The sequence below is a fragment of the Pecten maximus genome, chromosome 9 (genome assembly GCF_902652985.1).
Source record: "Pecten maximus chromosome 9, xPecMax1.1, whole genome shotgun sequence".
Taxonomy (NCBI): domain Eukaryota; kingdom Metazoa; phylum Mollusca; class Bivalvia; order Pectinida; family Pectinidae; genus Pecten; species Pecten maximus.
The window spans coordinates 12,629,401-12,645,482 of NC_047023.1; positions in this window are offsets into that span (position 1 = coordinate 12,629,401).

Here is a 16,082-nt window from a genome sequence, read left to right on the forward strand (position 1 = left end):
TGTCGAGTTTCTTGCTTTACAATACCGATCTTAGTTGCTTTACAATGTCGACCTTGCTTGCTTTACAATATCCGCCTTGCTTGTTTTACGATGTCGACATTTCTTGTTTTACAATATGGACCTTACTTGCTTGGCAATATCGGCCTTGCTGGCTTTTACATATCGGCCTTCCTTGCTTTACAATCTCGACATTTCTTGCTTTATACAATGTCGACCTTGCTTGCTTTACAATATCGACCTTGCTTGATTTACCATAATGTTAAGGTAATTAAGGATATAAGGTTCCTGTACATACCTGGAACGCAGTTTGTTTGATATCAGCGGAACGCTTTGTTGTATAGATGCAAACACTATCCTTCTCATTTGATAGTGTGATATATAGGATAATACAATGTATATAAGCTCTGTGGTCTCGGTTGATGATTAAATGATTTTTAATTTCTATTTCAATATTTAGGAAATAAATGCTTGCATGTTTATTTATTTATGTGTTTATCTATTTATTTTTTCTTGATTTCTTGATTACTTGATTTTTTAAATGGACAAATTGATTTGGAAAGGAAGCAGATATCTAATATATATATACAATGTATATGCCGTATATATAATTGCAGCATAATATTGTAAACGAACAAATGTTGGCATCCCAAAAACAGATAAATTTAACAAAAATAAAGAAAATTCGAAATGTCAGACGATGAGTTGAAATAGATGATAGATGAAAGGAGAGTATCATGAGGATTAATCTGTTAATATTGTGATGTTTTGAATTCGCCTCAAACATCAGAAGATGTGATAACCCATCAATCACGTCCATTCCATTTATACACATACGCTTTAAATGAGAAATTGCCGTTTGCACTCGTTGCATCCTCAACATTATTTATTTACTGCGCATGCCCCAAAGGTTTGGAACATGATGTTATTTGCAGAGCCACGCAAATCATTGGTGACGCCTTTATTGAACTTGGTGTATGCTGCCAGTCTGCCAAACCTTCTGAGGTTAGTCTGGCGCTTGCTGTGACGGCACATGAAAGGGAGGTTACAACCTGTGTCGCCGGCTCTGTCTACAGTTCCGAGGCTCGATGGGGCGACGTAGGGGAGGCTGAACATACGCTGCGTGCAGAATTTAGGTGATACCTTCTAAAACACCTGGGTCGATAGATAATTTAATAAAACCGTATTTGAACACTGATTTTTTTAAAACTTGTACATATAAATTCATTCATGTTAATTCAATTACAATGTTATTCATAGAAATTTCTTTTGCAGTTTCATGTTATGCTCAGAAAAATAATTATGCAAGAAACAAACAAAGAAAATAATGAAAATAGTAGAAAAAATAATGCAGACAAATCTATCTCTGTTGACGCCGTTAAAAATACACGTTATCGGTTTTATGAAATAACAATACTCTTATGCAATGTGAATTAAACAAAGACAAACGCAAAGCCAATAAGTTGCCTAGAAATAACTGGATATGTAAATGAAATAAGGTTAATGAATAAATATACTGACTGCAAACCATTGATCAGAAACGATTACTGGTTGCACAGTGTGTCAGCAACGTTTTCACGTGGATAGTTTAGATCGAAGTCACTCTGAATGAAATATTTTGTTAAAACATGCATAATCTAAGTATCAAAATTTATCAAAATTGAATAAATCGCGCATTCCACAGTTAACATCAATGCTTGAAATCTGCAGTTCTGTATTGCGCGTTCGTTTATAAACACCACATTTGGGGACCTGAGCAATTCATCCTCTCTAAAAAAAATCAGATTGTTTGAAAAATCAGCATATTCCTTGACACGAAAATCTCTCTTGTGTTCCAGACGTCATGTCAATAAAAATGTGTTTGGCATCTTCTTAGAGCAGAAAGACATTGTAAAGACTAAGACGACATTTCCTTCTGGGACCTCATGTCGGCTAATCTTCTAAAGCAACCAATACGGCAGAATACATGTTACACGTAAATAAATGCTGTAAAAAATACTGGCTCTCTTAGAAGCTCAAATATATTAGATAAAATGATCACCAACCCTTTTTCAGAGTCAAAGAATGTAATAAAGACATCAAACACCAAATACAATGTAACAGAACTTCACAGGAACAATTCAAAGGAATGTTCCTGTGTAAACTCGTCAGCTGTTCTTGATATTGCAGACTCTTCTCTAGATTGGAGGCTGACATCCATGTTTGTATCTAATGGACAAGCAACTGTTCGTGGTCCTGAAATTTGATTTTACATAACCTTTGTTCGGAGAGTTTATCTATTTGTTTGTCTAAACAAAGAAGTATACGTTTTGGGTGTTAGCATTTTGGAATAAATCGACGGTTAGTCGGCATTTGTGTCCACAATGCAGGCAGTCAGATCCTGAACTCTATACCAAGCTAGTCATATTTCCTTACGTGGTCGGGAAAGAAAGCTGGCACGCGCTATGACGCCACTCTCAATAGCGTAACGTCATCATTTTATGTAGCATAACCACGTCGCATATTGATAACGTCATCAATTTGGACGCACATTTTTATGATTGTCTTACGATTTATTACTTTTTGAAGTACAGCAATTGAGAAAAATAATCAATTATTGCCCTGCATCGTGGACAGGAATTTCTTTTACCCTGAACAGGGATATCCGAAGTTTTACCGGAGTGAAATTTCCTTAACTCACCCCAGGGAAAAGACAAACTACACGTGCTCTTTGCACGTTCTTAACAATTGTATTTCGCCACTTCAACAATACCATGACGTCATGTCGACAATTCAATCACGTCACGTAAACTTTTCCTTGTCTCACCCTCAAGGGGAACTGAAAGATTCTATTAATTTAGAGTTTGGATAGCAGCACTAGGTAGGGGCCGCGATGGCCGAGTGGTTAAGGTGTCCCGACACTTTATCACTAGCCCTCCACCTCTGGGTTGCGAGTTCGAAACCTGCGTGGGGCAGTTGCCTGGTACTGACCGTAGGCCGGTGGTTTTTCTCCGGGTACTCCAGCTTTCCTCCACCTCCTAAACCTGGCACGTCCTTAAATGACCTTGACTGTTAATAGGACGTTAAACAAAAACAAACAAACCAAAGCAGCACTAGGCCAGCCTCGTGCTGACCAGCCAAACTCTTACACGAGGGACGAGATATCCCTGTCCACGATACAGGCCCGTCTACGATTCTAATATCCCGAAACAAGGACTAGTCGGTGTTCTTTAATGCATTTGTACTTTTAGTACTTATTGCATAAAATATACATTTTTTACTTTGAAATTTGAAAATGTGTCATGCTTGGAGCCTGCCACCATTTGATATAGGTAAAGTAATGGCGATGTAAACATATTTGGGCTATTCATACAATTCGCGTAGTTCAGGATATGCTATCTTATGTTCATTTACAAACATATTTATTATTGAGGCATATTTGACGCATCATAATGATAAATTTACTAAATATTAAGTTACATATTTCAAACGAAACACATCATTAAAAAGTCACCACACCAACAAAAAAACAAGAATCAATCAAAAGGAAAAGACTGAGACAAGAGGCAATTAAAAATTGCCGGAAAGGAAACTACATTATGTGATATCAATCAGACACGGGTAAATCAGTCCTGGATTTTTTTTTATAACGTCATTCTTACTTTGTGTATGAAATTACAGATCGGGATGACAGTTTTTTTCTCTTTTTGAATTGAAGATTGTGACGATGAAAATAATAACGAGTCGTAGTTTAAACGCTAAGAGAGGGACACATCTAATACTCACAAAGCAGTTCGGATTCTACTTTGCCCATGAAACTGAAAAAGTCATCCATCAAACATGGTTTCTTTAAAATTCTACTAGTTGTGTTTTTAAAATGATTCCTGACCCACAATTTGTATCGTGTTTGAGCTATCTTCATCAGCGTTTCTAAGGAAATTAATAACTGCGCACATCTGTTCATCAGGAAGACGATGCTATCAGTTCGGTCACGCATGCCCCTAGGAAGCTTAAAACTTAGCATACGCTTAGGTAGTGGTTTCTTTATGGGTCAAAGATACTATCTTCGACAGAAAAAAATTGGAGGAAGTATAAAGTACATAGCTGCAAAATGTACATATTATAAGGATGGAATTATTTGTCTTCGAACCTTATACATACATTACGTCGGAATTCCGCGATTAAGATGTTCTGCACAATTACTTCAAAATAAATCTCTGAAGTGAAGTATTTTTTTCCTGCATAACTTATCGATGTAGAGTACACATTTTTAAAAAGCTAATGTATATGACAGCCCACAGCTAAGCAAGGTAGTATTACACAGCTGATCAAGTTAGGGAGTGTATACATACAGTTTATCAATGTAGATAGTGTACAGTTTATCAAGGTAGGTAGTGTACAGTTTATCAAGGTATATAGTGTACAGTTTATCAAGGTAGGTAGTGTACTGTTTATCAAGGTAGATAGTGTACAGTTTATCCAGGTAGGTAGTGTACAGTTTATCAAGGCATATAGTGTACAGTTTATCACGGTAGATAGTGTACTGTTTATCAAGGTAGGTGATGTATAGCTTATCCAGGTAGGTAGTGTATAGTTTATCAAGGTAGGTAGAGTACAGTTTATCAATGTTAGTAGTGTACAGTTTATCAAGGTAGGTAGTGTACAGTTTATCAAGGTAGGTAGTGTACAGTTTATCAAGGTAGATAGTGTACAGTTTAATCAATGCAGACAGTGTACAGTTTATCAACGTCGGTAGTGTACAGTTTATCAAGGAAGGTAGTGTACATTTTATCACGGTAGATAGTGTACAGTTTATCAAGGCAGATAGTGTACAGTTTATCAAGGTAGATAATGTTACACAAGCTTATTGAGGTAGTGTTACACAGCTGATCGCGGTAGTGTTACACAGCTTATTGAGGTAGTGTTACACCGCTTATTAAGGTAGTGTTACACAGCTTATTGAGGTAGTGTTACACCGCTTATTAAGGTAGTGTTACACAGCTTATTGAGGTAGTGTTACACAGTTGATCGAGGTAATGTTACACAGCTGATCGAGGCAGTGTTTCACAGCTGATCAAGGTAGTGTTACACAGCTTATTAAGGTAGTGTTACAGAGTTGATTGAGGTAGTGTTACACAGCTTATTGAGGTAGTGTTACACAGTTGATCGAGGTAGTGTTACACAGCTGATCGAGGTAGTGTTACACAGCTGATCGAGGTAGTGTTACACAGCTGATCGAGGTAGTGTTACACAGTTGATCGAGGTAGTGTTACACAGTTGATCGAGGTAGTGTTACACAGCTGATCGAGGTAGTGTTACACAGCTGATCGAGGTAGTGTTACACAGTTGATCGAGGTAGTGTTACACAGCTGATCGAGGTATTGTTACACAGTTGATCAAGGAAATGTTACACAGCTTATTAAGGTAGTGTTACACAGCTGATCGAGGTAGTGTTACACAGCTTATTAAGGTAGTGTTACACAGCTGATCGAGGTAGTGTTACACAGCTTATTAAGGTAGTGTTACACAGCTGATCGAGGTAGTGTTACAGAGTTGATTGAGGCAGTGTTACACAGTTGATCGAGGTAGTGTTACACAGCTTATTGAGGTAGTGTTACACAGCTGATCGAGGTAGTGTTACACAGCTGATCGAGGTAGTGTTACACAGTTGATCGAGGTAGTGTTACACAGTTGATCGAGGTAGTGTTACACAGCTGATCGAGGTAGTGTTACACAGCTGATCGAGGTAGTGTTACACAGTTGATTGAGGTAGTGTTACACAGCTGATCGAGGTAGTTTTACACAGTTGATCAAGGAAATGTTACACAGCTTATTAAGGTAGTGTTACACAGCTGATCGAGGTAGTGTTACACAGCGTATTGAGGTAGTGTTACACAGTTGATCGAGGTAGTGTTACACAGCTGATCGAGGTAGTGTTACACAGTTGATCAAGGAAATGTTACACAGCTTATTAAGGTAGTGTTACACAGCTGATCGAGGTAGTGTTACACAGCGTATTGAGGCAGTGTTACACAGTTGATCGAGGTAGTGTTACACAGTTGATCAAGGAAATGTTACATAGCTGATTGAGGTAGTGTTACACAGCTGATCGAGGTAGTGTTACATAGCTGATCGAGGTAGTGTTACACATGTTATTGAGGTAGTGTTACACAGCTTATTGAGGCAGTGTTACACAGTTGATCGATGTCGTGTTACATAACTTATTGAGGTAGTGTTACACAGTTGATCGAGGTCGTGTTACACAGCTGATCGAGGTAGTGTTACACAGCTGAACGAGGTAGTGTTACACAGTTGATCGAGGTAGTGTTACACAGCTTATTGAGGTAGTGTTACACAGCTGATTGAGGTAGTGTTACACAGTTGATCAAGGAAATGTTACATAGCTGATCGAGGTAGTGTTACATAGTTGATCGAGGTAGTGTTACACAGCTTATTGAGGCAGTGTTACACAGTTGATCGATGTCGTGTTACATAACTTATTGAGGTAGTGTTACACAGTTGATCGAGGTCGTGTTACACAGCTGATCGAGGTAGTGTTACACAGCTGAACGAGGTAGTGTTACACAGTTGATCGAGGTAGTGTTACAGAGCTTATTGAGGTAGTGCTACACAGCTTATTGAGGTAGTGTTACACAGCTGATCGAGGTAGTGTTACACAGCTTATTGTGGTAGTGTTACACAGCTTATTGAGGTAGTGTTACACAGTTGATCGAGGTAATGTTGTGTAATATCGAGGTAGTGTTACACAGCTGATCGAGGTTGTGTTACACAGTTGATCAAGGTTGTGTTACACAGTTGATCAAGGTTGTGTTACACAGCTTATTGAGGTAGTGTTACACAGTTGATCAAGGTTGTGTTACACAGTTGATCAAGGTTGTGTTACACAGCTTATTGAGGTAGTGTTACACAACTGATTGAGGACGTGTTACAAAGCTGATTGTGGTAGTGTTACACAGTTGATTAAGGCAGTGTTACACAGCTGATCGTGGTAGTGTTACACAGCTGATCGTGGTAGTGTTACACAGCTGATCGAGGTAGTGTTACACAGCTGATCGAGGTAGTGTTACACAGCTGATCGTGGTAGTGTTACACAGCTGATCGAGGTAGTGTTACACAGCTGATCGAGGTAGTGTTACACAGCTGATCGAGGTAGTGTTACACAGTTGATCGAGGTAGTGTTACACAGCTGATCGAGGTAGTGTTACACAGCTGATCGAGGTAGTGTTACACAGTTGATCGAGGTAGTGTTACACAGCTGATCGAGGTAGTGTTACACAGCTGATCGAGGTAGTGTTACACGGTTGATCGAGGTAGTGTCATACAGTTGATCAAGAAATTCCCGCTTTTGTAACCTGGTGAACTAAACAAAAACAATGTAATCGAAATCCATTTGAGAATTACAATGACCTTTTGGTTTAATTATATCCCTCAAAATTATCTTTTTTTGTAGGTTACAAATACGGTATTGCGTGGCTTTTGCGTACATTTCTATTTACTTATTTGTCACAAACAGTACCATTAACATTCTCGATCTCTTTAATCATTCACCCATGATATGAGTCAGACGCTGTTTCGTAATTTAGTCTTAAAATTGACACGTGAACAATATACTCTTTGATTAAAGGATATATCTGTATATGTAAAGTACTTAATATACATGTCATTTCCGGGACAAAAAAAAAATAAGATGAAAAGATATTTATCTCTAAGCATAATTAGAACAATTTAAAGCAATCGACCGACTTTCCTCCAATAACTATCAGGGAAACCAAAAGTAGATTTTAGATATGTTTCTTGGATAGGCGTGGCAGAAGCTATAATTACATAACAGGAACAACCGGAATATCACCCTAATCACCTATTTTTGGCATTAATTTCTGATTTGATATAGACAAGATGAATGACGTAGGTAGAACGCGAGGTCGTTGAGTAGATCTGTATGACAACGCTCCTGGTCCAAAAGGAGAGAGTCCTTGGTTTTTCATTGACCCGGTAAGGACTATCCATTTGCTATCCCTTTCAGGGTGAACAGAGAGGTTCATGTATGTTTCATGATACATTGACCAAACTGAACTACTACCTGACCAAACGGAACACTTAACGTAGGCGTAAACCTGCAAATTCATAGACTAGTTAGCTTCATGTAAACTCTCGGGTAAATTCAAATGTGAATATTGCTTATTGATATCAACGTTCTGCATAAACAAGTATCAACACTATCAACTGATTTGTACGATGTGTGTTTATGAGAAAATTTGAATGCTACTGCAATTTCAATCATTTCAAGCCAAGTACTATTGAAGAATGTACATGTAATGAAAATAAGTTATCAGCATTCGTCAGGCCAACTAGACACGAAGTCAGTGTTGATCAATATGTTGATGTATCCTTACCAGGGAGTCCAATCATTTGTCTGCTTAAATGACTCGACACCTCAGCAACTCTATTATGAGCACTTCATAAAAAATGATGGAAGCAGTTTAGACAAATATTTTATGTCGGCATTTCTGCTTGATTTTATACATCCGTGGGTGACACACCTGACCCTGGCGATACTATCGACTGTTCCATAGACGAGTGAACACGAAATCGCTTTAAGCTAAAAAGACCTTAACTTACATTCCTCATCGCTTCATATGGAATAAAAATAGCAAGGCTCTATGCAGCTCACAGTGAGAGCCAGTGATATATTGAAATGTACATATAGAGATGCGCGTGGCATAGGCGGATGTGTTATATTATAATTAGTGAAATATATGTTTATATAGATATTTAAAGATCTATATATTTATTGATAGCATGAACAAACAGGAAAAAAATATTCAGAGAAATAGCCTAAAGTCATGACGTTTAATGTTGTCTGTGACATCAGTGGTCCAATAGACATGACTTAACATGAAATGCACCCAAAGCGTTAAATTTCATTTCAGATAAAATCGTTTGACAAGTCATATTCGCTTAGGTTACAAATTACTTCAGGCGACGGAATTAGTCAGTTTTGTCATATCATCAAATTAATATTACAACTCGCGTTCACTCGAGTAAATTACGCATGCGTATTAAGGAACTTTTATTATATAAACCATTTATGCAGCGCCCTATAGAAGGTCATTACATGAGGTTCGATTGGCCGTTATTTCGGCTGTAGATTTCGCATACTTTTCAGCATTTTTTCACATGGCTGATGTGATTTTTTATTCAAACAGAGTGAATACATTACAAAAACAAAAAACAAAAAAAGTTTAAAAAAATATCAATGTCAAAGTACTTATGCACACATTAATGTAGAGTAAAATCTAAATGTCTTCAATCTTACACCCAAATAATACCCCCTGTGTGTTTTATCCGTGGGATATCTATACCTTTACCTAGTGTTCTTAAGTGAGATGGAGTCCAGTCACACTATTTTACTGCCACAACTTATCTCATATTTGTCCGCAGGCAATTTTGTTGAAAATGTGAGAGAAATATCCAAACCGTTGTAGCCTTCTTCCCGATTTCAGCACACAGAGTAAAGTATTGAGATGTTTTGCTTTTCTTAACAAAAGCATGCGTAAAATTCGTAAAGTATTTCACTTCAGTTTTGAATGGAGGTTCACCCTGCTGTAACCATTGTCTGACGTCACGCAAAATATGAATTTAAAACAAAGCTGTACAATTTCTCTTACATAAATAGCTGTATACCGTCCCTTACAGACACAACTGTATACCGTCCCTTACAGACACAGCTGTATACCGTCCCTTACAGACATGACTGTATACCGTCCTTACAGACACAACTGTATACCGTCCCCTACAGACACCACTGTATACCGTCCTTACAGACACGACTGTACACCGTCCTTACAGACACGGCTGTATACCATCCTTACAGACACGACTGTACACCGTCCCTTACAGACACGGCTGTATAACGTCCCTTACAGACAGAACTGTATACCGTCCCTTACAGACACGACTGTATACCGTCCCTTACAGACACAGCTGTATACCGTCCCTTACAGACACAACTGTATACCGTCCCTTACAGACACGACTGTATACCGTCCCCTACAGACACCACTGTATACCGTCCCTTACAGACACGGCTGTATACCGTCCCTTACAGACATGACTGTATACCGTCCTTACAGACACCACTGTATACCGTCCCTTACAGACACAACTGTATACCGTCCCTTACAGACACGACTGTATACCGTCCCTTACAGACACAACTGTATACCGTCCCTTACAGACACGACTGTATACCGTCCCTTACAGACACGGCTGTATACCGTCCCTTACAGACACAACTGAATACCGTCCCTTACAGACACGACTGTATACCGTCCCTTACAGACACAACTGTATACCGTCCCTTACAGACACGACTGTATACCGTCCCCTACAGACACCACTGTATACCGTCCCTTACAGACACGGCTGTATACCGTCCCTTACAGACATGACTGTATACCGTCCTTACAGACACCACTGTATACCGTCCCTTACAGACACATCTGCATACCGTCCCTTACAGACATGACTGTATACCGTCCTTACAGACACGACTGTACACCGTCCTTACAGACACGGCTGTATACCGTCCTTACAGACACGACTGTACACCGTCCCTTACAGACACGGCTGTATACCGTCCTTACAGACACGACTGTACACCGTCCCTTACAGACACCACTGTATACCGTCCCTTACAGACACAACTGTACACCGACCCTTACAGACACGGCTGTATACCGTCCCTTACAGACACGACTGTATACCGTCCCTTACAGACACAGCTGTATACCGTCCCTTACAGACACAACTGTATACCGTCCCTTACAGACACCACTGTATACCGTCCCTTACAGACACGGCTGTACACCGTCCCTTATAGACACGGCTGTATACCATCCCTTACAGACACGACTGTACACCGACCCTTACAGACACGGCTGTATACCGTCCTTACAGACACGACTGTACACCGTCCCTTACAGACACGGCTGTATACCGTCCTTACAGACACGGCTGTATACCGTCCCTTACAGACACGGCTGTATACCGTCCCTTATAGACACAACTGTATACCGTCCCTTACAGACACAACTGTATACCGTCCCTTACAGACACAACTGTATACCGTCCCTTACAGACACAACTGTATACCGTCCCTTACAGACACAACTGTATACCGTCCCTTACAGACACAACTGTATACCGTCCCTTACAGACACAACTGTATACCGTCCTTACAGACACGACTGTATACCGTCCCTTACAGACACGACTGTATACCGTCCCTTACAGACACATCTGTATACCGTCCCTTACAGACACGACTGTATACCGTCCCTTACAGACACAACTGTACACCGTCCTTACAGACACGACTGTATACCGTCCCTTACAGACATGACTGTATACCGTCCCTTACAGACACAACTGTACACCGTCCTTACAGACACGACTGTATACCGTCCCTTACAGACATGACTGTATACCGTCCCCTACAGACACAACTGTATACCGTCCCTTACAGACACGACTGTATACCGTCCCTTACAGACACGGCTGTATACCGTCCCTTACAGACACAACTGTATACCGTCCCTTACAGACACGGCTGTATACCGTCCCTTATAGACACGGCTGTATACCGTCCCTTACAGACACGACTGTACACCGTCCCTTACAGACATGACTGTATACCGTCCCCTACAGACACAACTGTATACCGTCCCTTACAGACACGACTGTATACCGTCCCTTACAGACACGGCTGTATACCGTCCCTTACAGACACCACTGTATACCGTCCCTTACAGACACGACTGTATACCGTCCCTTACAGACACAACTGTACACCGTCCCTTACAGACACGACTGTATACCGTCCCTTACAGACACGGCTGTATACCGTCCCTTACAGACACAACTGTATACCGTCCCTTACAGACACGGCTGTATACCGTCCCTTATAGACACGGCTGTATACCGTCCCTTACAGACACGACTGTATACCGTCCCTTACAGACACGGCTGTATACCGTCCCTTACAGACACGGCTGTATACCGTCCCTTACAGACACGACTGTATACCGTCCCTTACAGACACGGCTGTATACCGTCCCTTACAGACACGACTGTACACCGTCCCTTACAGACATGACTGTATACCGTCCCCTACAGACACAACTGTATACCGTCCCTTACAGACACGACTGTATACCGTCCCTTACAGACACGGCTGTATACCGTCCCTTACAGACATGACTGTATACCGTCCCCTACAGACACAACTGTATACCGTCCCTTACAGACACGACTGTATACCGTCCCTTACAGACACGGCTGTATACCGTCCCTTACAGACACCACTGTATACCGTCCCCTACAGACACAACTGTATACCGTCCCCTACAGACACAACTGTATACCGTCCCTTACAGACACGACTGTATACCGTCCCTTACAGACACGACTGTATACCGTCCCTTACAGACACCACTGTATACCGTCCCTTACAGACACGACTGTACACCGTCCCTTATAGACACGGCTGTATACCGTCCCTTACAGACACGACTGTACACCGTCCCTTACAGACATGACTGTATACCGTCCCCTACAGACACAACTGTATACCGTCCCTTACAGACACGAATGTATACCGTCCCTTACAGACACGGCTGTATACCGTCCCTTACAGACACCACTGTATACCGTCCCTTACAGACACGACTGTATACCGTCCCTTACAGACACGGCTGTATACCGTCCTTACAGACACGACTGTATACCGTCCCTTACAGACACAACTGTACACCGTCCCTTACAGACACAACTGTATACCGTCCCTTACAGACACGACTGTATACCGTCCCTTACAGACACGACTGTGTACCGTCCCTTACAGACACGGCTGTATACCGTCCCTTACAGACACGGCTGTATACCGTCCTTACAGACATGACTGTATACCGTCCCTTACAGACATGACTGTATACCGCCCCTTACAGACACAACTGTACACCGTCCCTTACAGACACAACTGTATACCGTCCCTTACAGACACGACTGTATACCGTCCCTTACAGACACGACTGTATACCGTCCCTTACAGACACGGCTGTATACCGTCCCTTACAGACACAACTGTATACCGTCCCTTACAGACACGACTGTATACCGTCCCTTACAGACACGACTGTATACCGTCCCTTACAGACACCACTGTATACCGTCCCCTACAGACACCACTGTATACCGTCCCTTACAGACACGACTGTATACCGTCCCTTACAGACACCACTGTATACCGTCCCTTACAGACACGACTGTATACCGTCCCTTACAGACACGACTGTATACCGTCCTTACAGACACGGCTGTATACCGTCCCTTACAGACACGGCTGTATACCGTCCCTTACAGACACGGCTGTATACCGTCCCTAACAGACACAACTGTATACCGTCCCTTACAGACACAACTGTATACCGTCCCTTACAGACACAACTGTATACCGTCCCTTACAAACACCACTGTACACCGTCCCTTATAGACACGGCTGTATACCGTCCCTTACAGACACGACTGTATACCGTCCCTTACAGACATGGCTGTACACCGTCCCTTATAGACACGGCTGTATACCATCCCTTACAGACACGACTGTACACCGACCCTTACAGACACGGCTGTATACCGTCCTTACAGACACGACTGTACACCGTCCCTTACAGACACGGCTGTATACCGTCCTTACAGACACGGCTGTATACCGTCCCTTACAGACACGGCTGTATACCGTCCCTTATAGACACAACTGTATACCGTCCCTTACAGACACAACTGTATACCGTCCCTTACAGACACAACTGTATACCGTCCCTTACAGACACAACTGTATACCGTCCCTTACAGACACAACTGTATACCGTCCCTTACAGACACAACTGTATACCGTCCTTTACAGACACAACTGTATACCGTCCTTACAGACACGACTGTATACCGTCCCTTACAGACACGACTGTATACCGTCCCTTACAGACACATCTGTATACCGTCCCTTACAGACACGACTGTATACCGTCCCTTACAGACACAACTGTACACCGTCCTTACAGACACGACTGTATACCGTCCCTTACAGACATGACTGTATACCGTCCCTTACAGACACAACTGTACACTGTCCTTACAGACACGACTGTATACCGTCCCTTACAGACATGACTGTATACCGTCCCCTACAGACACAACTGTATACCGTCCCTTACAGACACGACTGTATACCGTCCCTTACAGACACGGCTGTATACCGTCCCTTACAGACACAACTGTATACCGTCCCTTACAGACACGGCTGTATACCGTCCCTTACAGACACGGCTGTATACCGTCCCTTACAGACACGACTGTACACCGTCCCTTACAGACATGACTGTATACCGTCCCCTACAGACACAACTGTATACCGTCCCTTACAGACACGACTGTATACCGTCCCTTACAGACACGGCTGTATACCGTCCCTTACAGACACAACTGTATACCGTCCCTTACAGACACGACTGTATACCGTCCCTTACAGACACAACTGTATACCGTCCCTTACAGACACGACTGTATACCGTCCCTTACAGACACGGCTGTATACCGTCCCTTACAGACACAACTGTATACCGTCCCTTACAGACACGGCTGTATACCGTCCCTTATAGACACGGCTGTATACCGTCCCTTACAGACACGACTGTATACCGTCCCTTACAGACACGGCTGTATACCGTCCCTTACAGACACGGCTGTATACCGTCCCTTACAGACACGACTGTATACCGTCCCTTACAGACACGGCTGTATACCGTCCCTTACAGACACGACTGTACACCGTCCCTTACAGACATGACTGTATACCGTCCCCTACAGACACAACTGTATACCGTCCCTTACAGACACGACTGTATACCGTCCCTTACAGACACGGCTGTATACCGTCCCTTACAGACATGACTGTATACCGTCCCCTACAGACACAACTGTATACCGTCCCTTACAGACACGACTGTATACCGTCCCTTACAGACACGGCTGTATACCGTCCCTTACAGACACCACTGTATACCGTCCCCTACAGACACAACTGTATACCGTCCCCTACAGACACAACTGTATACCGTCCCTTACAGACACGACTGTATACCGTCCCTTACAGACACGACTGTATACCGTCCCTTACAGACACCACTGTATACCGTCCCTTACAGACACGACTGTACACCGTCCCTTACAGACACGGCTGTATACCGTCCCTTACAGACACGACTGTACACCGTCCCTTACAGACATGACTGTATACCGTCCCCTACAGACACAACTGTATACCGTCCCTTACAGACACGACTGTATACCGTCCCTTACAGACACGGCTGTATACCGTCCCTTACAGACACCACTGTATACCGTCCCTTACAGACACGACTGTATACCGTCCCTTACAGACACGGCTGTATACCGTCCTTACAGACACGACTGTATACCGTCCCTTACAGACACAACTGTACACCGTCCCTTACAGACACAACTGTATACCGTCCCTTACAGACACGACTGTATACCGTCCCTTACAGACACGACTGTATACCGTCCCTTACAGACACGGCTGTATACCGTCCCTTACAGACACGGCTGTATACCGTCCTTACAGACATGACTGTATACCGTCCCTTACAGACATGACTGTATACCGCCCCTTACAGACACAACTGTACACCGTCCCTTACAGACACAACTGTATACCGTCCCTTACAGACACGACTGTATACCGTCCCTTACAGACACGACTGTATACCGTCCCTTACAGACACGGCTGTATACCGTCCCCTACAGACACAACTGTATACCGTCCCTTACAGACACGACTGTATACCGTCCCTTACAGACACGACTGTATACCGTCCCTTACAGACACCACTGTATACCGTCCCTTACAGACACGGCTGTATACCGTCCCTTACAGACATGACTGTATACCGTCCCCTACAGACACAACTGTATACCGTCCCTTACAGACACGACTGTATACCGTC